The 27,325-nt window shown below is 39.0% G+C and overlaps 1 protein-coding gene across 1 annotated transcript in view; it reads right to left on the reverse strand.

Moving 5' to 3' along the window:
* The window catches only part of SAMD12 (sterile alpha motif domain containing 12), a 515,818-nt gene that overhangs the window by 31,233 nt on the left and 457,260 nt on the right, over window positions 1-27,325 (reverse strand). The gene's annotated exons all lie outside the window — the stretch shown is intronic.

Here is a 27,325-nt window from a genome sequence, read left to right on the forward strand (position 1 = left end):
GGGTTTTCTTTTTTTTTTTTCTTTTATTATTATTATTATTATACTTTAGGTTTTATGGTACATGTGCCCAATGTGCAGGTAAGTTACATATGTATACATGTGCCATGCTGGTGCGCTGCACCCACCAACTCGTCATCTAGCATTAGGTATATCTCCCAATGCTATCCCTCCCCCCTCCCCCCAACCCACAACAGTCCCCGAAGTGTGACGTTCCCCTTCCTGTGTCCATGTGTTCTCATTGTTCAATTCCCACCTATGAGTGAGAATATGCGGTGTTTGGTTTTTTACATATAATTATTATTTGGAGTCAAAGTCAGTGAGAGAAATGTGAGCTCTTCAAAGAGAAAATGTAATTTTGAAGCATCTCCTCTTGCCTTCTCTGGATTTTGAAGGTCATACCAGGCAGTTTCTGCTTCAGCTGTAACTGAGTTAGCCACCCACGCCACTGTCAAGGGTCGCCCCAAGCAATAAAATGGTGTCATCCAACACTAGTGCTCTGTCTCCAGCCTGCGGGGGGTCAGGCTATATTGTCTTTTTTAAACGACCTCAGGATGCTGTGCATTTGAGTTCTCTCTGGTTTTAGTTTATTTGCAAGCTCTTCCAACATAAGCTGTTATTATTTTTTTATTTTCATTTTTTGCTATTAGTAGGTGACTAACTCTGTAGCAGAGATGGATAATGATATGGTGGGAAAGACATGGGGTTTGATGGAGACTGACCACGGCTCATGTCTCTGCTCTGGCCTTTACAGCTATAGGCAAGTTTTTTTTTTTTTTTTTTTTTAACTTCATCAAGCCTAATTTTAGTTTTTTAATCTATAACAGAGAAATAACTAATGTCTGTTTTTAAATGCTAGCTGTTATTAGTGTCTTTTCTCATGCTTTTAAATTTACTTATTATAATCCTTGAGACCAGTGGTTTGCAAAATGTTCTCTTCAGATCTACAATGTCTGATCTGACACGTGATAATAAGTAACATGGTTGAGTCCAGTTTTTCCCAGCTTTTTATCCTCTTTACCTGCCTCCTAAACCATTGGTTTCTATTTGCCTTTGGATTTGTCCTTGAAAAAGGTCGGCTTTTTTGTGGCATCTTGGCTTCTAGGTCGGTACATTGGGTTTCTCAACTTCATCTGATTTCAGTTCCGTGCAATAAATAATGGCCATTTTAGCTAGAGTTTTAGCTATGAATAGCTTCTTTCCTCATAACTTCATCTTATATTTATTGCCTAAAATGATAGATTGAAAGTCATTACCTAGCAACTGGCACATTTTTTTCTTGTGGTCTAGTTACTTGTAATGATTGACTATTGCTGTAGCTTCACTTGCTCGTCCTGGTCAAAAATGGGTATACGGGGTCTATAAATAGAGACCATTTACATACTCTCAAGATTATCAGTGCAACTTACTGAAATGAGTTCATTTGTACAGAATACTTTGTCTATCAATTTATTTCTCACATCTTCAAAAGGAGTAGCTGATTCAAGCCTATCTAGGATTTTATACTTACAGTACCTTTATTAGTTCTGTTATCTCAAACCCCAGATCTTCTGTTGGAGACTGGCTTTTTGTGGCTCTGTAAAAAAAGCGACTAAAATCTTAAAGCAAGAAAGAACACAAAAATTTTTATATCGCTTCATGTTCATTTCCCATATATTGCTCTGTCACAAAAAATTAATGCTTTGTACTTTAAAAGAGCCTTTCATCCAAAAACCTCAAAGAACTTTATAAATAAGTAAGCATGATTATTCACCTTTACAGGTTGGGAATGATGCACAAAGCTGTTAAAAGTGTATTGTGCATTATTGCCAAGCTCAAGAAAAAGTTCATTTTAATTTAATGCATATACAATTAATTGATTTGGTGTTTAAAAAGTGTGCACACTACGTTTCTCTAGGCCTCAAGAGACTACAGATATTAACAAAGGTACAACAATGGTAAACCCAAATTTCTCTGGCTTTTCTCTCCTTGCGCATGACTTAAGACCTCAGCTTGCTGCAAAGCCCCTTATGTATAACTGGGTGTCTCTAGGAGGCATCTCTCCCATGCTCAAGAACTGTCCATCCCTGCTGGGCCTCGTCTGCTTCACTGAGCAGCAGAATTTCCAATCAGGTGCTGGAATGCAGTTTCCCTCTATTGCACAGCCAGACACTCTCACAAAATTAATCATGCCCCTTAGGTGCTTACCGACCTGTAGTGATGTGGGAGAGTGGGTACTCTTCCCTGCCTGTAATCTTCTACGATGAGGCAGTCCAAGGTGAAGCATCTTGAACTCCACTGCTTTGCAAGTGGTGTTTCCTCTCAAGGAAAATAGTTCTGTCACTACTTACTTCCCCCCCGCATCCCCCACATAGAGAGCTGGGCTCAGAGACATGGTCTGATGTTGAACATTATGTCAGACTCAGAGCTCAGTGGCTTTTGCGTACTCAATACCATGGCCTGCTCCACCACATGCCCCCTGGTGTGCACTCCAGGAGGCTGACCTGTAAGCAAGAGGAATGCAACCCGTATGCTCCTGGGCCTGGCCTGTTACAATCAGGAGGTTCTCCTGATGAACATGGAACTTTCACAGAACTTCAATGTCAGAAAAGACCGCTCTGTGATCAGAATGGATCAAGAAAAAAATACCCCTCTGTATCATATTGGAACATAGACAAAAACATGAATGTTGTCCAAGCCACAAAAATGAACAACCACTTAGTTAGACAAGGAAAATGCTGTCAGGAGGTGGGGGAAATTCTATACTCAGGTATCTTAGTAAACCTTATCTAGAATGAGGGAGCAATGCAATGAGATTAAAGAAGCTGTTTTTGCCTCCCTTTGCTGACAGCAGCCAATCCAGGATGAAGCCTCTTCCTTCCTTCAGCCTTTCCCCAGATTACCCACCACCATCCCAATTTAAGATATGCTAAGTCCTAACATCCCCTCACGGAGACTCCCCACGGTTCTCTATGGTGAGCGTTCTGGCCCACTATAATGAGCAACAAACCCAACATGTTCAACTACAGGTGTGTTCTTGGGGGTAGTTGGCTGGGGAGCATTGACATCCAGCTGAACATAACAATGTGATATGATTTGGCTGTGCCACACCCAAATCTCAACTTGAATTGTATCTCCCAGAATTCCCACATGTTTTGGGAAGTACCCAGTGGGAGGTAATTGAATCATGGAGGCTGGTCTTTCCCATGCTATTCTCGTGATAGTGAATAAGTCTCATGAAATCTGATGAATTTATCAGGCGTTTCTGCTTTTGCTTCCTCCTCATTTTCTCTTGCTGCTGCCATGTGGAACTGTAAGTCAAATTAAACCTCTTTTTCTTCCCAGTCTCAGGTATGTCTTTATCAGCAGCATGAAAACAGACTAATACACAATGGCTCTTTTATCCTCTGATGTTTGTTGGGTTTGGCCAATGGAGGGACCATTGGAGTGTAAGAGGAGAATGGGGTCAGGGTACTTATTCCCCCATCTCCCTCCCTCCTGCAACCTGTGTCCTCTCTTTCCACATTCCAGTGACCACACAGGCCCCACCATGTCATTAGCCCTGAGACACTTCATCAGCTCTTGTTGGTTTCCCTACATTCTGACCACATGTGTAGCATCTGTTTATTAAAAGTTTAGTGAACCAATATGAGAGTGCTGACAATTTATAGCAACAACCAAAGCTTCCTTATTAGATTCTCCTCATTACATTCTGACCCTTTTCTCTTAGGTTGTGTTCTTCCCAGAATATTTTTCAGTCCTCATGCAAACAGGCCTCTGGCTTGTCTGCCTCACTGGTTTGCCAGGCACATCCCAGATGAGGTGGAATTGTGCTTGGACAAGTTATCCTTTTTTGCTGCCTTAACCTAAGTAATAAGCTTAGGAAAAAAATCTTCAAAAATCATTAAATTTCAAGATCAACTGACTGGTAGGACTTTTCTTTCTGACTGTCATGTCAGAAAATTGCAATTGCATACGAGTTGTGGAAATCATGTTCCAGAGGAAAAAAATTAGGGGTATGAAGATGTATATATCCAAGAATAAACCCATTTTCACTATAAAGAAAGAACAAAGAATATTAATCAAACACATCAATGACCCTAACAATGAATTACCTAAGAGATCACCCTTAACACATTGAAAGATGTTTAGCATTTTAATACTTATTTTTTCTTTTAAAACCAACCACACAACAATAGAAAAGGGGGAATACTATAGTGGGGAGGGAAGGAGGGGGTAAAGCGTTGAAAAATCTACCTAGTGGGTATTATGCTCACTACCTGGGTGACAGGCTCAATTATACCTCAAACCACAGCATCATGCAATATACTCATGTAACCAACCTGTACATGTACCCCCTGAATCTAAAATAAAAGTTGAAATTATAAAAATTAAAATAAAACAAAACTAACCATGGACAGATTAATGTCCAAGAAACACAGTAGACAAATTCCTTTCGTGGAAGCTACTCTGCAAGAAAATGCCGATCCTAGCATCATGTTTTAAGTTTTAGCACACTATTTGTTCTCCTCCTGGCTTAGCTTGGTTCTATTATTGTTTTACCAAGAATGATACACTTTCTTCTTAAATATGTGATTTTGGAAAGCTTTCCCTACAGATGCAATTGTTTCAAAATTGCATGTTGGGGCTACATTTCTTTGTTCCTGTGGGAATACATCTTTACTTATATAATGTAAGTCAGTATGAAAATAAGATTTGCTTGAAGAAAATTGTTTCCCAGCCATGGTTCAGGACCACTTGTAGTCTATCAGTCAGCTGCACCAATGTTGTGTGCAGAAATCCACTGACCCCAGTGTTTCTTTCAGGGAGACCCATGGATAGTTCTAGAGATGTTTACAAGAGGCAATGTGTACAGTTTCTAAAACATTTTAATGTAATTGAAAAATAAGAAAAGATGAAGGACAACAAAGGAATCTCCTGCTTCTAAAGTGCTAACTCCAGGAGTCAGCAAAGCTACCTGGAGGCTCTTCTTTGGGAGTAATTTTTCTCAAAGACTGAGGAAAGCTGTTTTTTCCTCCACTTGTGGTTAAGTGTGTTCATATGAAGTCCTGTTTTATATAAACACACATTATGGAGTTGGAAAATTTTGCATGAATTTAAAGATTAAACATGGTACCTTCAAGGAAATTTCTTGTTTGTGGTGGGTGCATTGAGCCATGGTCTCAGACCCTATGGGAACACTAAGACTTTTACATTTGCTATTAGACAATTTCTATAAATTATACACATCATACATAGGGTGATCATTTTATTATAGACTTGGAAATGCACAAGTGACTACTAGCTGTGTGAGGCAAGTTACTTAATCTCTGTAAGCCTCAGTTTCTCATTTGGGGAAATGATTGTACACTAAACTCAGAGTGCTTGTGAAGATTAAATGCCATCCATACTTAAAGAGAATGGCAAAGTTCCAGGCCCAATATGTATTAGTTATTATTATTACTGTAGATATATTAGTTTAATATTTTGACTTGAAAACTGATATCTCTTATAAAATGTGAGGGGGCTTAAAGTGATCTTTAAGATGTCATACTCTATACTATATGCATACTTTACAAATTATCTTCTTTGCAAATTTCTGGGAACACATAATTCTCAACCAATAACAGATCAATTTTATTTACTATAACTTTTGAGAAGTATGTAAGGCATGCTACTACAAAAATAAACCCAACTCTTGCATCTATGATTAATTGATTTTGACGAGGGTGCCAAGACAATTTAATGGGGAAAAGGAGTCTTTTCAACAAATGGTACTGGGCTAGTTAAACATCTATATGCAAAACAATAACACTGGACTCCTGGCTTAAATCATACACAAAAATTAACACAGAATGGATTAAAGACCTAGATGTAGAAGATAAAATGGTAAAAATCTTAGAAGATAAAATAAGAGTAAACCTTTGTGACCTTGGCTAGGCAATGGTTTGTTGAATAGACCAATACAAGTACAAGTGATAAAAGAAAAAAATAGATTGGACTACACTAAAATTAAAAATTTTACACTGCAAATGATAACATCAAAAAATGAAAGGACAGAAGATGGAATGAGAGAAAATATCTGCAAATCTTATATCTGATAATGGACTCATATTCAAAATACATAAAGAATTCTGACTACTCAATAAAAAGACACATAACCAAATTTAAAATTGGTCAAAAGATATGAATAGACACTTCTCCAAGGAAAATATACAAATGACCAATAAGTACATATAAAAATGCTCAGCATTGTTAGTCATTCTGCAAATGTAAACCAAAATCACGTTGAGATACCATCTCATAAACACTAGGATGGCTATCGTGAAAAGATTGCAAAATGACAAATGTTGGCGAGGATATGGATAAATTGAAACTTTCACACATTGCTGGTGGGAATGTAAAATGGTTCAGCCACTTTGGAAAACAATCTGGCAGGTCCTTAAAATGATTAACATATAGTTATCATGTGACCCAGTGATTATACTCCTTAGTATACTCCTTAGTATATATCCAAGAGAAATAAAAACATTTGCACACACAAAAATGTGTAGATGAGTATTTATAGCAGTGTTACCTATAACATAGAAGTAGAAACAACCCAAAAGTCCATCAACTGATGAATGACTAAACAAAATGCAGTATATCCATACAGTGAAGTATTACTTGGCAATCAAAAGAAATGAAGTACTGATACATGATACAACATGAATGAACATGGAAAAACATGTTAAGTGAAATAAGTTGGTTGCAAGAGACCATATATTGTGTGATTGCATTCATATGAAATGTCTGAGATAGGCAGATCTACAAAGACAGAAAGCAGGTCAGTGGTTGCCAGGGACTGGGAGGAGAGGAGGCTTGGAGAGAATGGGGAGTAGCTACTAATGGGTACAGGATTTTTTTTTTTTTTTTTTTTAGTCAGGTCATGAAATTGTTCTAAAATTAGACTGATGATTGCTTGGCCCCTTGAACATATTTTACACATTGAATTGTGCATTTAAAATTTAAAATGGGTGAATTGCAATAGCAAAGACTTGGAACCAACCCGAATGTCCACCAATGATAGACTGGATTAAGAAAATGTGGCACATATACGCCATAAAAAAGGATGAGTTCATGTCTTTTGTAGGGTCATGGATGAAGCTGGAAACCATCACTCTGAACAAATTATTGCAAGGACAGAAAACCAAACACCACATGTGCTCACTCATAGGTGGGAAATGAACAATGAGAACACCTGGACACAGGGTGGGGAACATCACACACCGGGGCCTGTCATGGGGTAGGGGGAGTGGGGAGGGATAGCATTAGGAGATATACCTAATGTAAATGATGAGTTAATGGGTGAAGCACACCAACATGGCCCATGTATACATATGTAACAAACCTGCATATTGTGCACATGTATCCTAGAACTTTAAGTAAAATTTAAAATAAAATAAAATAAAATGAGTGAATTGTATGTATTGTTTAATTTCAATATGGTTGTTTTTTAAAAAAGAAAGAAAAAGAAACCTGAAACAGGTCTTGAATGTTAGATCTTATAGTCAGTTTCCTCAGTATAGGTTTTTAACATATAGAATATATATTTGATCATTGCTTTGGTTCTGCTTAACACTATATTTTACAGCAGTCAAAGTCTGCATGCCTGTTTGAGCAAATTGGAGACCACTGGAAATTTGGATGGGAATGTAATTCGCTGAGTTGAACCTTGGACAAAAGGCATTGTTTTCTAACTGGAAGGTACTAATGGATTTTTAAAACAGTTTTATTGAGGTGTAACTGATATATATATATATAAATCTGCACATATTTAATGTATACAACTTGATGAGCTTGAACATGCACGTACATCCATGAAACCGTCACCACAGAGTAATAAATATATCCATCGCCTCCAAAAGTTTGCTTCTGCCTCTCTTTCCTTTTTTTTGTGATAAGAGCACCTGAGAGCTCCTTTTTAACAATTTTTCTGTATACAATATAGTTTTGTTAACTATAGGCACTGATATACAACAGACCTCTCTTGTTCATCTTGCAGAATTGAAACTTTATACCATTTGAACAACAACTCCCCATTTATCCCTCCTTCCAGCCCCTGGTAACCAGAATTCTACTCTCTGCTTCTAGGAATTTGATGGTATTTGTCCTCGTGCTGGTGGAATCATGCGATGTTTGTCCTTTGGTGACTGGTTTATTTCACTTACCATAATGTGCCAGTTCCTAGGAATAGGGTTTTCTGTCCCTTGCATAAGATAGGAATCATACTTTTCAACCAGCTCCCCTTTCCTGTTGGACAAGTGGTACGGTATTGACGCATGGTTTAGAGTGCAACCTCCTGAGTGAACAACACTATTCCTTGCCATGTCTGAAATTTCTTTTTATTTCTTTGCCTTCCATCTAAGTATTGATCGAGGCAGGGTTCTGTGTAGCTTACAAGGTGTTAGGTGTTGTCAGACTGTCATGTTAGAGCTCCAAGGCCCCCCGCTGTAATGTGCTGACTGTCTTTATGGAGGTGGAGAGCAGAAGGGCAAGCTGGTGGATTAAGGAACAGAAGCACTTGCCTTAAGGGACCCAGAGGCTTAGCTCAAAATCGGTGCTCCTGGAACCTCCATCTTATTGACAAAGCAAGTAGCTGTCATTGTACATTACAAGGCCCTGTCTTTTAGACAAGCAGCCTCTGTTTTCTTTTATGTGATGGGCTATTTTTGGATGTGTTCTTGACCATTATCTAATATTTTATATATATATAATCTATATATTTAACTATAGATTATATATTTATATTTATTATATTAAATTATATACATATCCATAACTTTTTTTTTTTTGAGATGGAGTCTTGCTCTGTTGCTCAGGCTGGAATACAGTGGTACAATCTCAGCTCACTGCAACCTCTGCCTCCCGGGTTCAGGTGATTCTCATGCCTCAGCCTCCCATGTAGCTGGGACTGTAGGCGCATGCCACCACACCTGGCTAATTTTTGTATTTTTAGTAGAGACGGGGTTTCACCATGTTGGCCAGGCTAGTCTTGAACGCCTGACCTCAGGTGATCTGCCTGCCTTGCTCCCGAAGTGCTGGGATTGCAGGCATGAGTCACCACATCCAGACTATATATATATATATAACTTATTTGGCAATTAAAAATACTGCATGTTAGTAATTTTAAATAAGATTTTAGATGGACTGATGTATAGTAAAAAGAAAAAATTGTTCTGAGTCAGAACAGTTCAAATCTTGGTCCTGCCAGTTAAAAGTGCTGGACCTCGGGGAAATCATGTAAGCTCCTTCTGGGTTTTGGCCCCCTCCTCTGTTAATAGGCTAATAATTTTACCCATCCTGTGGGATTGATCTGAGGATTCAATGGGGCAATGTTTGCCAAAGTTCTTTTGTAAAGTTAAAAGGGCTCTCATAGTCATTTGTTGTATGTGGACCTGTTTAATGTCCCCAGTGAGATGGAAGGCTCCCTGTTTTTGCAGATCCTCAGGATAAGTGAGGACACTCAGTTCAGATTTGTTGATTTCTTGGGTTGTTTTGAGGGCCTTTTGGTTGTTGGGGGACAAGAGGTGTTCAAGGCACCTTTTTCTGACTCACTTCTAAGGAGACTGGGACATGGCATGGGTCAAGTGTATCTGTGTGGGCCATTCATTCATTCACCTATTCAATAACTATTAACTGAGTGTTGTTTGGGTCTAGGTGCTTGGAAAAAGTGGTTCATTATACTATACTGGTAAATGCTCCACTTCCAGGAGCTGACATTCCAGTGGAAGAAGACGATCCAAATAATCAATGAAATAAAGAAATACAAAATTTCAGAGAATTTTAGTTCCACTGCACAAAATAAAGCAAGATAAAAAGGTAAAAATTGGGGGTGAAGACTTTCTTTATTTTTTCCCCATTTTATATTGATAAATTTCAAATCTACAGAAAAAAAATATGCAACGAATATGCATTTTCTCATTACCCAAATCCATCAGTATTAACATAATGCTACACTTGCTTTCTTTCTCCCCTCTATGTATGGATGTCTTTATGTACTTCTTTGTGTATACATGTGTGGGTTTTTGTTGTTGTACCATTTAGAATAAGTTATAAATATCATGGAATTTTATCTCTAAATAGTTCAGCAAATATTTCCAAAGAACAGGATCTTTACCTGTGTAACCACAATGCCATATGACTTTCAAAAAATTTAGTAGTAAAGCACAAAAAAAAAAAAAAAACAAAAAAAACTGGGAGGCATCATATTACCTGACTTCAAACTATACTACAAGGCTAACCAGCTGGGTGCTGGTACAAAAACAGACACATAGACCCATGGAACAGATTAGAGAACTCAGAAATAAAGCTGCACACCTACAACCATCTGATCTTTAACAAAGCCAACAATAACAAGCAATAGGGAAAGGACTCCCTATTTAATAAATGGTGCTAGCATAAGTATAACTGGATAGCCATATGCAGAAGATTGACACTGGACCGCTAGTTTTACCATATACGAAAATCAACTCAAGATGGATTAAAGAATTAAATGTAAAACCTAAAACTATAAATCCTAGGAGAAAACTTAGGAAATACCATTGTGGACATTGCCCTGGGCAAAGACTTCATGACAAAGGCTCCAAAAGTGATTGCAACAAAAATAAAATTTGACAAGTGGGAGCTTATTAAACTAAAGAGCTCTTGCACAGCAAAAGGAACTATCTGCACAGTATACAGAGAACTTACAGAATGGGAGAAAATATTTACAAACTATGCATCCAGCAAAGATCTAATATCCAGAATCTATAAGGGACCTAAACAAATCAACAAGCAAAAAATAAACAACCCCATTAAAAATGGGCAAAGGACATGAAAAGACGCTTCTCAAAAGAAGACACACATATAGCCAACAAACATGAAAAAATGCTCAATATCACTAATCATTAGGGAAATGCAAATCAAAACCACAATGATATATCATATCACACTGGTCAGAATGGCTATTATTAAAAAGTCAAGAAGTAACAGATGCTGGCAAGATTGTGGAGAAAAGGGAACTTGTATACACTGTTGATGGGAATGTAAATTAGTTCAGCCACTGTGGAAAGCAGTTCAGAGATTTTTTCAAAGAACTTAATAGAATTACCATTTGACCCAGCAATCCCATCACTTGATATATACCCAACAAAATAGAAATTGTTTGGCCAGGTGTGGTGGCTCACGCCTGTAATCCCAGCGCTTTGGGAGGCCGAGGCGGGTGGATCACAAGGTCAGGAGATCCAGACAATCCTGGCTAACACAGTGAAACCCCATCTCTACTAAATATACAAAATATCAGCTGGGCATGGTGGTGTGCGCCTGTAGTCCCAGCTACTCAGGAGACTGAGGCAGGAGAATTGCTTGAACCCGGGAGGCGGAGGTTGCAGTGAGCCGAGATCGTGCCACTGCATTCCAGCCTGGGAGACAGAGCGAGACTCTGTCTAAAAAAAGAAAAAAAGAATATGAAAAAGAATATAAATTGTTCTATCATAAAGACACATGCATGTGTATGTTTGTCACAGCACTATTCACTATGGCAAAGATATAGAGTCAATCTAGATGCTTATCAATGGTGGACTGGATAAAGAAAATGTAGTACATATACACCATAGACTACTACACAGCCATAAAAAAGAATGATATCATGGCCTTTGCAGCAACATGCATGGAGCTAGAGGCCATTATCCTAGGTGAATTAATGCAAGAACAGAAAACCAAATACTGTATGTTCTCACTTATAAGTGAGAGCTAAACAATGAGGACACATGGACACAAAGAAAGGAACATGAGGTCTATTTGAGGATGGGAGGAGGGTGAGAATTGAAAAACTACCCATCTTATTGGGTATTATCCTGATTATCTGGGTGACAAAATTACTGGTACACCAAACCCCTGTGACACACAATTTACACATGTAACAAATTGCACATGTACCCCTTGAACCTAAAATTAAAAAAAATACCACTATTATAGTATATAATAATATTACTTAACATGGAGTGAAATTCAAATTTTCCTCAATTTTCCCATAAATGTCCTTCATAGCTGTTTTTGTTATTGTTTGTTTGTGTGGGAAAGTGGTAATTTGGGTGATGAAAAAAGTTTCTCTACAGATGTGGCATTTGAGAAACGACCAGAATGTTGAGAAAGAAACAGTTATGTGGTGACGTAGTGCATGAGCCTAGGCATGGAGAATAGTGAGGTCCTAAGGTGGGAATGAGTGGATGCGTTTCAGGTATCACAAAATTGGGCAGGAACAAAAGGGAGCGTGTTGGCCAGAGGAGAAGTTGGAGAGGCAGTTGGTAGCAGATGATGCAGAGCTTAAGGAGCTGCTCATGAGTTGAGTTGAGTTTTGTATTAAGTCTAAAGGGGAAGCCACGGAGGACTTTTTTTTTTTTGAGACAAGATCTCATTCTGTCACCCAGGCTAAAGTGCAGTGGTGCAATCATAGCTCACTGCAGCCTCTACCTCCTGGGCTCAAGCCATCATCCTGTTTCAGCCTTCTGAGTAGCTGGGACTATGGGCATGCACCATGTCCAGCTAACTTTTTTTTTTTTTAATATTTTGTAGAGACAGGGTCTCACTGTGTTGCTCAAGCTGGTCTCAAACTCCTGGGCTCAAGCAATTCTTGTGCCTCAGCCTCCCAAAGTGCTGAGATTATAGGCGTGAGCCCCTGTGCCCAGCCACCAGTGAGGATTAACACCTGGGAAGGAAGCTAGACACGGTGGCTCATAGATGGGTGTAATCCCAGCATTTTGGGAGGCCAAGGCAGGAGGATTGCTCAATTCCAGGAGCTTGAAGCTGCAGTAAGGTATGATCACACCACTGCACTTCAGCCTGGCTGACAGAGAGAGATCCTGTTTTTAAAAACATAAAATAAAATAAAAAATAAACATAAAGGAGATGCCATTAGAAATTAAAAACTGAGAAGCAATGTGGTCTGATTGATGTTTTGAATAGATCATTCTCTGTGCCATGTGGAGAACAAACTGAGCTGGGTAAGTGTGTGGTAGGAAGAGGCCCTTTCAGAATCCCAGGTGGCTGATACACATGCAGGTTTATCTGCTCCCATCTGGTCTAACCATACTGCCATACACTTCTCTTGAAACCTCTCAACCACTGTTCCTATGCTGAATTGAAACGTCCATAAATCTGAGAACCTGAAGCCATCACACGGTGGCCCAACCTGTCAAACAGCAGTTTAGTTTTGGCTATCCAGGTATATTTGGGTAATTCCATGAGTACAGTATTTTCTTATGTTTTTCTTGTTATTTTATAAGAACAAATGGAAAATAAAACACTAAATGTTTGAGACTAGAATTAAGAAGCATAAGCCCCATACGTTTAGTGTAGTTAAAACCTAAATTGAGGTTATTAATCAGTTGAAAGTGGTAAATCTTATTTTAAGCCAAGCAACGTTTTGTTCAATTACAAAGGAAAAGAAGCTTAAAGACCATAGACACACTTATGGAAATGCATGCAAGAAACATCTGAAAAAAGTGAGGGACAGTTAGGAATTATATACTAAGTTTTTGGCTCTTTTGGACAAAGTACTTCCTGCAAAACATAAAAACCTATTGTATGATTTTTCAAATACTAGGTTTTTTAAAAATTAAACAATTTTTTTTTTTTTTTTTTTAGACAGAGTCTCCCTCTTGTTACCCAGGCTGGAGTGCAGTGGTATAATCTTGGCTCACTGCAACCTCCGCCCCCTGGGTTCAAGTGATTTTCCTGCCTCAGCCTCTCGAGTAGCTGGGATTACAGGCAAGCACCACCATTCCCAGCTAATTTTTGTATTTGTAGTAGAGTTGGGATTTCACCACGTTGTCCAGGCTGGTCTTGAACTCTTGACCTCAGGTGATCCATCTGCCTCAGCCTCCCAAAGTGCTGGTTTTACAGGCGTGAGCCACCACCCCCGGCCACACATTTCTTATATTGAATTGGTCAGAATAGTTAATGCTAACTGCCACAGCAGACAAATCCTGAAATCTCGACAGATTACACACACAAAAAGCTATTTCTTGCTCATGTAAAGTCTAATGTACATGGGGCACCTCTTTGTAGCCTCACCATCTGGCAAGTGTGGCTCTGAAAGTAGCCTTGGATGCTCAGAAGAGAAGCACAGAATGAGGCCGTCTGCCTGCTCATGTTTCTGCCTGGGGGGTTGGGTGGGCATCATCACTTCGTTTATAGTCCACAGAACTCCCTCCTCCCATGGCTGGCAATGGATGCAAGCATTTGGAATTCTTGGGGAGTGTCAATAATTTTTCTACAGTTATCGTACGTGAAAGTAAAGAATTCTAAATAAGGGGCCGGGTGCGGTGGCTCATGTCTCTAATCCCAGTAGGGAGGCTGAGGCGGGCGGATCACCTGAGGTCAGGAGTTTGAGACTAGCCTGACCAACACGGAGAAATCCCATCTCTACTAAAAATACAAAATTAGCCGGGCGTGGTGGCGCATGCCTGTAATCCCAGCTACTCAGGAGTCTGTGGCAAGAGAATCGCTTGAACCTGGGAGGCAGAGGTTGCGGTGAGCCGAAATCACATCATTGCACTCCAGCCTGGGCAACAAGAGCGAAACTCCATCTCCCAAAAAAAAAAAAATTCTAAACAAGGAAGTCTTCAGGGATGCTTGATGTGGTTGGCCAGGTACGAGGGGTAATATTTGGAGTAGGAGATGCAGAGGAGTTAAGAAGTTAAGAGCACTGTCTTCTTTTAGAGCTCTCTTTTGGAAAACTTCCTTTTCTCTTTCCTCCTGGCCTCAGGTTTTCTCCCTTACCTTTTAAAGATGAAGTCATTACTAGCGTCAGGCCCAGGTGAAAGAGGCCTAATGCCAACCAAGCACTTCGGTCATATTCTGATTTAGGCCAGAAGAGGCAAAAGGGAGTGTTTGCGGTTTACTATCTGACTCATGCAGATACGGGACTAGGCAGGATTTTTGGATCAAAACCGTGGGTACTTATAAAGCCTGGATTAATCTGGATTACCCTTCATACCATCAGATATTTGCAACGGCAAAAGGTCACGAGGCAGCATTCAGAGTCCAGACCAGCATCTACTATCACAGCTTAGCGTGGCCACTGAAGATGACAATTTAAATCATGTGAAGAACTAAATTCAGAAACAACACTCGGCGTCAAAGTACAATTGCTTTGGAGGTTTAGCCCAGTTGCCGGCAGCCTAAAGCTGGTGCTCCCTCGGCTGGACTCAGTGCCCAGTAGACGGGGCTGAACTGTGGCTCCTGAGGGGAGGTCAGGGGGCTGAAATGACACCTGCACAGGGCTAGCCAGCTTTGTAAGCCTGCTGTGTTCCGAATCCTTTATCTTTTCTCCTAGGATCAGCTGGAGAACTAGAATATCTATCTGTGTCTCATTCACTGTGGCCAGGCGAGATGAGAGGCTGACCAGAAACTGTGATTACTCACATTTGCTTCTGTGGCACTTAAGGAATATGGGTTTGACAAATGATAGATGAGAGCCAAAGGTTTGGGATTATAGAAATTTATGTGCCAAAAATATGTAATACAAATATCCATGTACACACCACCACCCTTCCCTTCTACCTCATTCCTGCCCCCAATCCGCGGACCCTGGGTCATTTCCTAACTATCTTGCAGTTATGCAGAGCCATGTGGCTCATTCTGTCTAGTGAGGTATGGCTGTGTTTCATGCCTTCCTCTCTATCTCTTTCTCCTCTCTCTCTCTCTCTCTTTCTCTCTCTCTCTATTTATTTATTTATTTTTTGAGACAGGGTATCACTCTGTTGACCAGGTTGGAGTGCAGTGGTGTGATGCTGGCTCACTGCAACCTCCGCCTCCCAGGCTCAAGCAATCCTCCCACCTCTGCCTCCCAAGTAGCTGGGATTACTGGCACATGTCACCACATCCAGCTATTTGGTAGAGAGAGAGTTTCATCAAGTTGCCCAGACTTGCTCAAAATCCTGGGCTCAAGTAATCCTCCTGCTTTGACCTCCCAAGGTACTGGGATTATAGGCACGAGCCACTGCACCCAACATCATGCCCTTCTCTTCCTTTGCTTATGGGCCTGGAATCCAGGTTTTCCAGATTCTAGAGCCTCCACTGTGAGCCTGAGTACTGTGAGGAACAGAGTCCCCTACAGCCTTACCTGAGCCAGGCATGTAAGATAAGCCAGAATTAATGGTTCAGTGTGCTAAGCTATTAAAACGTTTTAAATTTTGTATTAATTTTTTTTGTTTGTTTGTTTTAGAGATGGGGGTCTTGCTATGTTGCCCAGGCTGGACTTGAACAACCTTGATCAAGAAATTCTCCTGCTTCAGCCTCTGGAGTAGCTGGGACTACAGGTGCATACCACCATATTCAGCTAAACTATTGAAATTTTAAGTTTTATTTCTGGTTACCATAGCACAATCTAACCTATCATGACTAATGTTGGATTCACAATAACATCTTGGCTCTGCCACTTGCTATTTTGGGCCTCTATTTTCTCATCTATAAAGTGGAGATCATAATACCCACTGTAAGGACTGTCATATTTTTGTCTGCCTTGCATCCATTCCTTCTGAATGCTGCTGCCACCTCAAAATTCCATGAGATCCTTTTGCTGTCAATCTGGGGATCCACTTTCCCCACAACAGAGCAGCCAATTAGAGAGCCACATCTTCTTGGACACACTGATTGGGCCAAAGTGTAGCATGTGACCCCAAAATGGGCAATCAGGGTCCATTTTCAGGACGGGTGGATGTCATGAGAGAGGGTCTCTTTCTGCATAAGCCTGGGGCTGTGAGATGTCGTCTTTGCTATTCATGGAAGAAAGCAGCACTTGTGGATACTAAGAGACTGAGCTAAACAGCCCATCCAGCCCTGATTTTCTCTATTACACCATCCAATAAATCTTTCTCTTTCTGTCTCTCTGCTTAAGGTAGTTTCAGTTGGACTTTAGTCACTAGCAGCTGAAAGAGTCCTGACCAATGCCCCTGCCTGGGAGTTATTAGAAGGATTAAATAAAACAGTGCATTAAAGTACCTGCCAAATTGCAAATACTCTAAACATAATTGCTATTCCAGCTGAGGTTGGTTACTAGAGGGCTTTAGTCATGAGCACGATATCTTGGTTATTCCTTATTCTCAGTCCTTTAGGGAACCTTAAGATTTGATGAGCTCATAAACTGAGACCACATTATTTTGGACCCCACAGAATTCTTTTCCACTTGGCTGCAATAGTCTCTGTCCTTTGCTGCCTTGGAGGGGCATCATAAGAAACAGATATTTGAAAACCTTTATTGCATATGCTGCAGGGAAATTGTCTACTGCTTCACTCGGGGTTCCACCTATAAAGAGACATTAAGAAATTTTTCTCAGACTTACATGGAAAGGAAAACTTGGCGTCTCCTAAGGTGATACTTCTACAACTTTTTCACCCCCCATCATCAGAGAAGACTGAGCTTATATTCTTAGGTATTGAAGGCATAGCCCTCAGCACAGTTCTTAAACATTCACATGATTTTTTCATTATTCTCCATTATACATTCATATTTATTTTTACGGATGTTGTAAATCCTGTATCAAATCACTATGATGGCCTGTAAGGTTGGCATGAAATTTATGGCTTCTTTTTTAATAAAGATGACCAAAGTGTATAGCCTATGCCTACATCCTTGTCTTGATCTTCTAATGGTGCTACATTTTCTCTGATCCTGAATTTTGTTTATTTATAGCTTTATATTTTATAGTATATTTTCTTATGAATTGCCACAACTACTTCGTGGAAATAAATGAGTTATGAATAAATAAAAGCTCTTGAATAAACATAAAAAAAATCTTGATGAGCCTGAAATTATACCATATGAGGGCAGTGGGTATTTACTTGGTTTACTACTAAAGCCATCTCACCCCAATATAAGTTAAATTGAGTAACACATTGAACAAAAAAGGGTGTTTAAAATTTTGAGAGGGACAGCACAAAAAGACATTGCATACATTAATACCAATTTTGGAAGACAGATGTTGGAACAGTGTTTGAAAGAACAGGTGTATTTGCTTCCTTTTCACAAAAGGGAATAGGAAAAATATTTTTGTTAACAGAAATGTTCATTATATCTTCAACTTCACACATGGGGACAGAAATTATGCAATAGCAATATCTTTACTATAAACACCCAATATCGAATTAGCTAGTTTTTCAGATACTCTTAGAAGCATCAAAGAATACAAAAATGCAGAATGAGGATTCCAAATCAAATGCCTGCTCACTTACCTACATCCTTTCCTGGGCAGTATTCTCCATGAAGACTGGACTTTGTACAATCTCCTGTTGTATTCCCAGGGCCTCACATGGGAGGCACCCAATAAGTACTTGTAGAATAAATCATGACCACCTCCCCTTTTCCTGTGAGAGAAACTTTGCTGCATCTTGAAGGCCAAGTCATTGCTGGCTACATTTCTTCTTCTATCATATCTTCTTTACCAACTGAATTTTGTGTAATTCTTTAAAGCAGGAGTTCTTAAGATGAGATGGGTTCAGAAAGTTCTTGAATCCACTGAAAAGGTATGCCAAGGTTTGTGAATTGGGTACATTTTTTGAAAAGAGCATGCAAAGCTTTCAGCAGTGTTTTCAAAGTAGCCTGTGATCTTGAAGAGTTTAAGGACCACTTAGGCAAGGGATTCATTGTCTAGTGTAATGCTTTGTGTATAGTGGGTGCTCAATACATGGATATACAGTTTAATGGTTGAGATTTTTATGTTTCCCAGTCAGAAATAACTGAGTTAGCTCTGTGATATGGCCTAATAATTGAATCCCTTTAAGCCTTAATTTCTTTATGTGTGAAATGGGAACTATAATATCTTACTATTATTATTATTTTTAATTTTAGTAGCTTTAGGGGTACAAGTGGTTTTTGGCTACCTGGATAAATTGTATTGTGGGGAAGTCTGGAATTTTAGTGTACTCATCACCCAAGTAGTGTACGTTGTACCCAGTAGGGAGTTTTTCATCCCTCACCCCTCTCCCACCCTCCCGCCTTCTGAATCTCCGGTGTCCGTTATACCACTCTGTATGCCTTTGCATACCCATAGCTTAGCTCTCACTTGTGAGAACATGCGATATTTGGTTTTCAATTTCCGAATTACTTCACTTAGAATAATGGCCTCCAGGGAAATGATAATATCCAACAGAATATTGTTAGAATTAAATGAGGTGATGTAAAGAATATTTGACTCATAGTAAGCACTCAATTAATGGAGCTACTGTCTTTGTTAGAGGAAATTAAATCATATTTCAGAGACCAATATCACCTACTCACCAGGACTGATTCTCATTATAACAACCTTTGTTTTTCAAAATGAAATTTAAAAAAATATATAAAACCTTTAAAAAAGGATTTTATTTTCACAGAGCAGCATCATTTAATGATTTTGCAATGTAATAGAAATGAATACAAGAGGAAAACAAAGGCAGGGATGTATCTGTTGTGTCCAGGGTCAGAGATGAAGTAAACCTGACCAAAGGGGAATTAGGTCTTTGAAACTCTCCCAGGCTCTTCCCTCTTCCCTCCTGCCTCCACCTCCATCACTGTGTGTATGTACCACATGTGCACACAAGCACAAAAACACACTCCCAGAAATGTCATTATTTAAGAGTTAGGCAGAAGATCTTTTTGAAAAATTTCTTTGTTTCTTTCTTTTTTTTTCTGAGACAGAGTCTCACTCTATCACCCAGGCTGGAGTGCGGTGGCGTGATCTCTGCTCACTGCAACCTCCGGCTCCCTGGTTCAAGCAATTCTTGTGCCTCAGCCTCTGGAGTAGCTGGGATTATAGGTAGCCGCCACCATGCCTGGCTAATATTTTGTAGTTTTAGTAGAGACAGGGTTTCACCATCTTGCCCAGGCTCATCTTGAACTACTGACCTCAGGTGATCCACCTGCCTTAGGCTCCCAAAGTGCTGGGATTACAGGCATGAGCTTGCTGAGCCTGGCTCCCTCTTTAAAATATAGTTCTGAATTCACTCTCTCTCTAATTCCCCTAATTTAATTTTTGAATAGAGTGTCATCAAAGGGAGTGTCAAGTTTGATACCATTTGTTCTTTTTTTTTGAAGTCTTTGAAAGACTTTTTTTTTCCTGATTCCATTGTATCCAAGAGTAATCTTTAAAGATTTTTGGCTGTTTTGGTTACTGTAGCCTTGTAGTATAGTTTGAAGTCAGGTAGTGTGATGCCTCCAGCTTTGTTCTTTTGGCTTAGGATTGACTTGGCGATGCGGGCTCTTTTTTGGTTCCATATGAACTTTAAAGTAGTTTTTTCCAATTCTGTGAAGAAAGTCATTGGTAGCTTGATGGGGATGGCACTGAATCTGTAAATTACCTTGGGAAGGATGGCCATTTTCATGATATTGATTCTTCCTACCCATGAGCATGGAATGTTCTTCCATTTGTTTGTATCCTCTTTTATTTCCTTGAGCAGTGGTTTGTAGTTCTCCTTGAAGAGGTCTTTCACATCCCTTGTAAGTTGGATTCCTAGGTATTTTATTCTCTTTGAAGCAATTGTGAATGGGAGTTCACTCATGATTTGGCTCTCTGTTTGTCTGTTATTGATGTATAAGAATGCTTGTGATTTTTGCACATTGATTTTGTATCCTGAGACTTTGCTGAAGTTGCTTATCAGCTTAAGGAGATTTTGGGCTGAGACAATGGGGTTTTCTAGATATACTATCATGTCATCTGCAAACAGGGACAATTTGACTTCCTCTTTTCCTAATTGAATACCCTTGATTTCCTTCTCCTGCCTAATTGCCCTGGCCAGAACTTCCAACACTATGTTGAATAGAAGTGGCGAGAGAGGGCATCCCTGTCTTGTGCCAGTTTTCAAAGGGAATGCTTCCAGTTTTTTCCCATTCAGTATGATATTGGCTGTGGGTTTGTCATAAATAGCTCTTATTATTTTGAGATATGTCCCATCAATTCCTAATTTATTGAGAGTTTTTAGCATGAAGGGTTGTTGAATTTTGTCAAAGGCCTTTTCTGCATCTATTGAGATAATCATGTGGTTTTTGTCTTTCGTTCTGTTTATATGCTGGATTACATTTATTGATTTGCGTATATTGAACCAGCCTTGCATCCCAGGGATGAAGCCCACTTGATCATGGTGGATAAGCTTTTTGATGTGCTGCTGGATTCTGTTTGCCAGTATTTTATTGAGGATTTTTGCATCAATGTTCATCAAGGATATTGGTCTAAAATTCTCTTTTTTTGTTGTGTCTCTGCCAGGCTTTGGTATCAGGATGATGCTGGCCTCATAAAATGAGTTAGGGAGGATTCCCTCTTTTTCTATTGATTGGAATAATTTCAGAAGGAATGGTACCAGCTCCTCCTTGTACCTCTGGTAGAATTCGGCTGTGAATCCATCTTGACCTGGACTTTTTTTGGTTGGGAGATATAGATCAATGGAACAGAACAGAGCCGTCAGAAATAATGCCACATATCTACAAGTATCTGATCTTTGACAAACCTGACAAAAACAAGAAATGGGGAAAGGATTCCCTATTTAATAAATGGTGCTGGGAAAACTGGCTAGCCATATGTAGAAAGCTGAAACTGGATCCCTTCCTTACACCTTATACAAAAATCAATTCAAGATGGATTAAAGACTTAAATGTTAGACCTAAAACCATAAAAACCCTAGAAGAAAACCTAGGCATTACCATTCAGGACATAGGCATGGGCAAGGACTTCATGTCTAAAACACCAAAAGCAATGGCAACAAAAGCCAAAATTGACAAATGGGATCTAATTAAACTCAAGAGCTTCTGCACAGCAAAAGAAACTACCATCAGAGTGAACAGGCAACCTACAAAATGGGAGAAAATTTTCGCAACCTACTCATCTGACAAAGGGCTAATATCCAGAATCTACAATGAACTCAAACAAATTTACAAGAAGAAAACAAACAACCCCATCAAAAAGTGGGCGAAGGACATGAACAGACACTTCTCAAAAGAAGACATTTATGCAGCCAAAAAACACATGAAAAAATGCTCACCATCACTGGCCATCAGAGAAATGCAAATCAAAACCACAATGAGATACCATCTCACACCAGTTAGAATGGCAATCATTAAAAAGTCAGGAAACAACAGGTGCTGGAGAGGATGTGGAGAAATAGGAACACTTTTACACTGTTGGTGGGACTTTAAACTAGTTCAACCCTTGTGGAAGTCAGTGTGGCGATTCCTCAGGGATCTAGAACTAGAAATTCCATTTGACCCAGCCATCCCATTACTGGGTATATACCCAAAGGACTATAAATCATGCTGCTATAAAGACACATGCACACGTATGTTTATTGCGGCATTATTCACAATAGCAAAGACTTGGAACCAACCCAAATGTCCAACAATGATAGACTGGATTAAGAAAATGTGGCACATATACACCATGGAATACTATGCAGCCATAAAAAATGATGAGTTCACGTCCTTTGTAGGGACATGGATGAAATTGGAAATCATCATTCTCAGTAAACTATCGCAAGAACAAAAAACCAAACACCGCATATTCTCACTCATAGGTGGGAATTGAACAATGAGAACACATGGACACAGGAAGGGGAACATCACACTCTGGGGACTGTTGTGGGGTGGGGGGAGGGGGGAGGGATAGCATTGGGAGATATACCTAATGCTAGATGACGAGTTGGTGGGTGCAGCGCACCAGCATGGCACATGTATACATATGTAACTTACCTGCACATTGCGCACACGTACCATAAAACCTAAAGTATAATAATAATAATAATAATAATAATAATAATAAAAGAAAAAAAAATTAAAAAAAAAAAAAGCAGAAAAAAAAAAAAGAAATTTAAATGGCCAATAAATTTATGAAAAAAGCTAAACTCATTAGCATTTAAGGTATATTTATTTTTAAAAATTTGGTTGATTAAAATGTACCATTTTGTCAAACACGTATAATAAATGGTACTCTAATATACTCTGGGTGACTTTGCAATTTGAGTGCAAACTCTGAGATGGAGCAATTAATCAATATGTATCAGAAGTTAAAGTGTGCATACCTTTTGACCCAGATGTTCTGTTTCCGGGAACTTATTCGAAGGAAATAAATAATCAGATATATTTGAAAAAAAAATAAAATAAAATAAAGATTTTTGGCTTAACCAATAAAAAAATCAATACCTGTTTGTGTTGATGAAGTTACCAACTGTGGACCTGTGTGCTTGTATCATTGCTCTAATTGTGGTCCAAATTTTTGTTTTCTTTGAAAAACTGCTTCTATAACACCTGGGAGACAAAAATATTTGTAAAATGAAAACATACCCTTTAGAATTAAGAAGGAAAGTGAACTATGGTATATTAGAAGCTTCTAGATTTTCTAATTATGTGCTTACTTTATTTTAAACAAATTTAATTTTTTATTTCAAAAGATTTTGGGGTTCAGGTGGTTTTCGATTACATGGATAAGTTATTTAGTGGTGATTTCTTGGATTTTGGTGCACCCATCAACTGAGCAGTGTAAACTGTACCCAATATGTAGTCTTTTATCCTTCACCCCCTTCTCCCTCCCCACTGAGAGTCCCCAAAGTCCATTATATATTCTTATGGCTTTGCATCCTCATAGCTTAGCTCCCACTTATAAGTGAGAACATATGATATTTGGTTTTCCATTTCTGAGTTACTTCACTCAGAATAATGGCCTCCAGCTCCATCCAAGTTGCTGCAAAATAATTATGTGCTTACTTTAAAAGCAAAGCTGAGGATAAGATTCTACAAAATCAGAACTGAACTGAAGTAGTGTGCTACAAAGGGATTACAGGAGTCCATCTATTCCAAACCCCTAATATTCCAGAAGAGAATGTTAAAATATAGAGAGATATGAGCCTTGTCCAAGGTTATTCAACTGTTCCCCCTTCTCCATCCATGGCTGGTGAAAGGGCTGGGATGTGATGGGCTAATGGGGTTGAACATGTAGTAGCTGTTTCGTAATTATTTTCATTAATAGAAAGTGGCAGGTTTGTGTTTAGCCAACTTCTTATACCCCAGGTCTCCATCTCCCTCTCGGGGGGTCCATCTGTGGCACCACTTCTTTCCTGAGGGTCTGCACACTTGCCTGCTTGAAAGAACATTGCCATGAAGCACTGGTTGGCCTAGAACAGTATTTCCAAAAGTGTTTGTTCTATGGGCTGTAAATTGGTATTCTCTGGGGGAAAACAGTTGATGCTTGAATGAATTTTGAAAGTGCTACACTGAACAAATGTGTATGATTATTTCTTGCAAGACTTCTCAGAGCCTTTAATGTGCTAATAGGCATCCCAAGTCTCCAGGACAAGGGTAAAGTACATGTATCATATTTTCAGAGCTGACTTGATTATGGAACATTCTTGCATCTCTCCCCAACCCCAGCATCTGGGAATAAATGGGTATTAAGTTATCCTTCCAGAGATATTTTCATTTTAATATAGGCTACTTAAGAAGAAGTTATTTGTTGAGCTGCTTATTTCTCTTAGTGTGTAAGATCTCTAAAGTCAGGAAAAATGTCATTCATCTCTGAATCAACAATACTTAGGCCAGTACGGTGAACAGTTCTTGGCACATAGGACAAATGGCACAAGATCCACCTATGTTTGTTAAAACATGAAAAGATTTCAAGCCCCACAAGGCTTACTTACTGGAACTAGAATTTAAACCATCAATGACAATCAAATTAACCTTCTGTTACCCTCCATTTTTTTTTTTTTGAGTCATCAATTTCACAGCCCTGGGGCAAGAATTACTAAGAAAAATTGATAAAGAAAATCATTAAGAAAAATATAGTATTATCATATCCCTTTTTCTTCTTTTCTCACTAAAGAAAAATTCAATGTTTACTAGTTTTGTTTTAATGATTTTGAAAGGAAGAATCATGACAAGGATAGAAAAGCCGAGCTGGAGAGGCAGAAGTGGGAAAGTTATACGGAAAAGGGTTGAGATTTAGAAGGGTTCTTCCTGAGAGAGAGAAGAGTTAAAATGGAAGGAAGCAGCTGCCTTTGGGTGGAGGATAATGAGGGTAGCATAGATGGGAAGTAGGATTTTAAGATATTTTCTGTGTAACTCATACCCACATCTCCACCCACACACTCGGTTTTGGAAGTATCATGAAGGACAAAGTAAAATCTTGCAATGCTTTCATATGCATTCTTATTCCCCTCTTGAACTTTCCTGCGGAGACTGGGCCATGGGAACCTAATAATATTTGGGTTACACTACTAAAAGGAGAGAAATATGACGGAAAAATAGAACCCTGTCAACTTTTCAACTTCTCGTGAGAAAGGGATCATCAACTTGTGAAACAACTATATACAGTTCTCATGATCTAGTCCCACTTTGTATTTCCCCAGTGCTACACAAAAACATAATTGTAGTTATCTTTATTAAAGCCTGTTTTTAGTTAATTTTTCAATATTTGCACAATGTCTGTGAAAAATAAGGGAAAGCTATTTTACAGTGTACATACATCTATATGCCTTATAAATAGAAATTGGAGAAGGTATTAACAATTCTAATGATTTCATCATTAACAGAAAAATATCTCCTCAACCAGAGCCAGCTCTTGGCAAAAAAGATCAATAGGAAACTAAAATGCATTTAAGGATTTCTCTAGCACAAGATAACCAGCACTGCACTTCACATTTGCTAGGTCTCACAAAAAAGATTTTATAAGATTCTGAATAATCTTAGGTTGAAAAATTATTTTGATGGTCTCAACTGAACTTCTCACAGACATCACTGTCCTTGATCCAAATATAGCTACAATGTTTACCCCAGGCATCATGAGTTACCCAAATGCTGAGATGACAGGAAGGCTTTTCTTTGTATTGGCAAAGTGATATATAGGAGAATCTGCCTATTCCTTGTTTGGGGAGAACCTGTTAACTAAAGCTTTCACCTACCTCAGAAAACACATCTGGTGTAGTCTTTATTACTATGAGTTGATTTGTTTAATGAAGTGTTTGCAGAGGTTGCTAGTCTTAGTAGGCAGAAGGAAAATAAGCCAGAAAAAAACATAGCACCAAGTTTAATTCAGTTCACCTAACACTTGTTGAGCAACTATGATGTTGAGCAACTATGATGTTGAGCAATTATAATGTGCCAAGAGATGGGGATACAAAGACAGATAACTACTCTACCCTAAAAAGAAGGAAGGAGAAGGGTAAATGGGTTGGGAGAGAGAAAGAGAGAGATGGGAGAGAAAAAGGGAGGGTGAAGGAGATGAGATAGAGGAAGAGGAAGGCACGTGCAGAAAGGTTTTAAGACAAGCCTACAAAAGAGAGAGGTAAGTTAAAGGCAGAGGACTAACAAAGGAAAAGGAAGAAAATCATAATAGAAAGAGACAGGAAGAGAAGAAATAGTTAGAAATGATCCCAAAAGGTTAAGACAAAGAGAATGTTTTGTTTGGGGGCTCTGGCTTTACCATCTTCTAAAAAGGTTAACTGACAAAAAGGTGGCTCCATTTTCCAAGTTCAAAATCTTTTAAGTAGAGGAAGTAGGAGAAAATTGTGCTTTTAGGGTTGCAAGGTATATCAAAAGATTTGGAAGATTTATACGTGGAGTCATTAAGCTAACCTAAAAGGTTATCACAGGTTTTACTTTTGGAAACCTTTCTCAGAAAACCAAACAACCACTAGATTTACAGTAAGCATGTAATAAAAAAGGCAATGGGTGTCTCCTTTCTTTTTTATGTAGTTTATAAGTGCTTTTTCCTTTCTGGGAAAGAAGTGTTTCTCCTGTACTGGTTGAGGCAATTCATCATATTCAGTAAAGTCAGAGTGTCTTATAAGTACTCATTATGATGTCTCCTTGAGAAAAGGAAGGGTGAAAATGGTAGTTTAGAGCAGGAAAATGGTCAATTGTTTATATTTGGTGTATCATATTATTCAGAGGATTTTTTTTTTTAAGTTTGAGAAAAATGGCCCTTCAACAATATATGGAGGTGTGTGGAGGGTGTTGCGGATGTTTGCCGCACTAGAGGCTGGCTATGCCAAATCTGTCTGGAAGCACTGGTTTCTAATCTGAGTTTCTTGGGCAGATGTTATTTGAAGGTCAGTCTTTCTATTGATAAAATACAGATAGCTTACATTTGGCCACCATCTTAGAGAGATGGAGCAGGAGGTGCTGGGAAATACCATCTATCATACTATTATTAGCACATAAGACTCTCTGGGGTGAGAGGAAATCGGTGGGCCAAGATCTGTTGTCCCATCTCTTCCTAGTGTGTTTACCATGTCTGAGGGATGAACAGAATTGCGTCTCTCGTCCAGCTGTGCTCGACACTAAAGAGTTCACTAGTCATTGCAATTATGCTGGTGG

This window comes from Pongo pygmaeus, chromosome 7 (assembly GCF_028885625.2).
Source record: "Pongo pygmaeus isolate AG05252 chromosome 7, NHGRI_mPonPyg2-v2.0_pri, whole genome shotgun sequence".
Taxonomy (NCBI): Eukaryota; Metazoa; Chordata; class Mammalia; order Primates; family Hominidae; genus Pongo; species Pongo pygmaeus.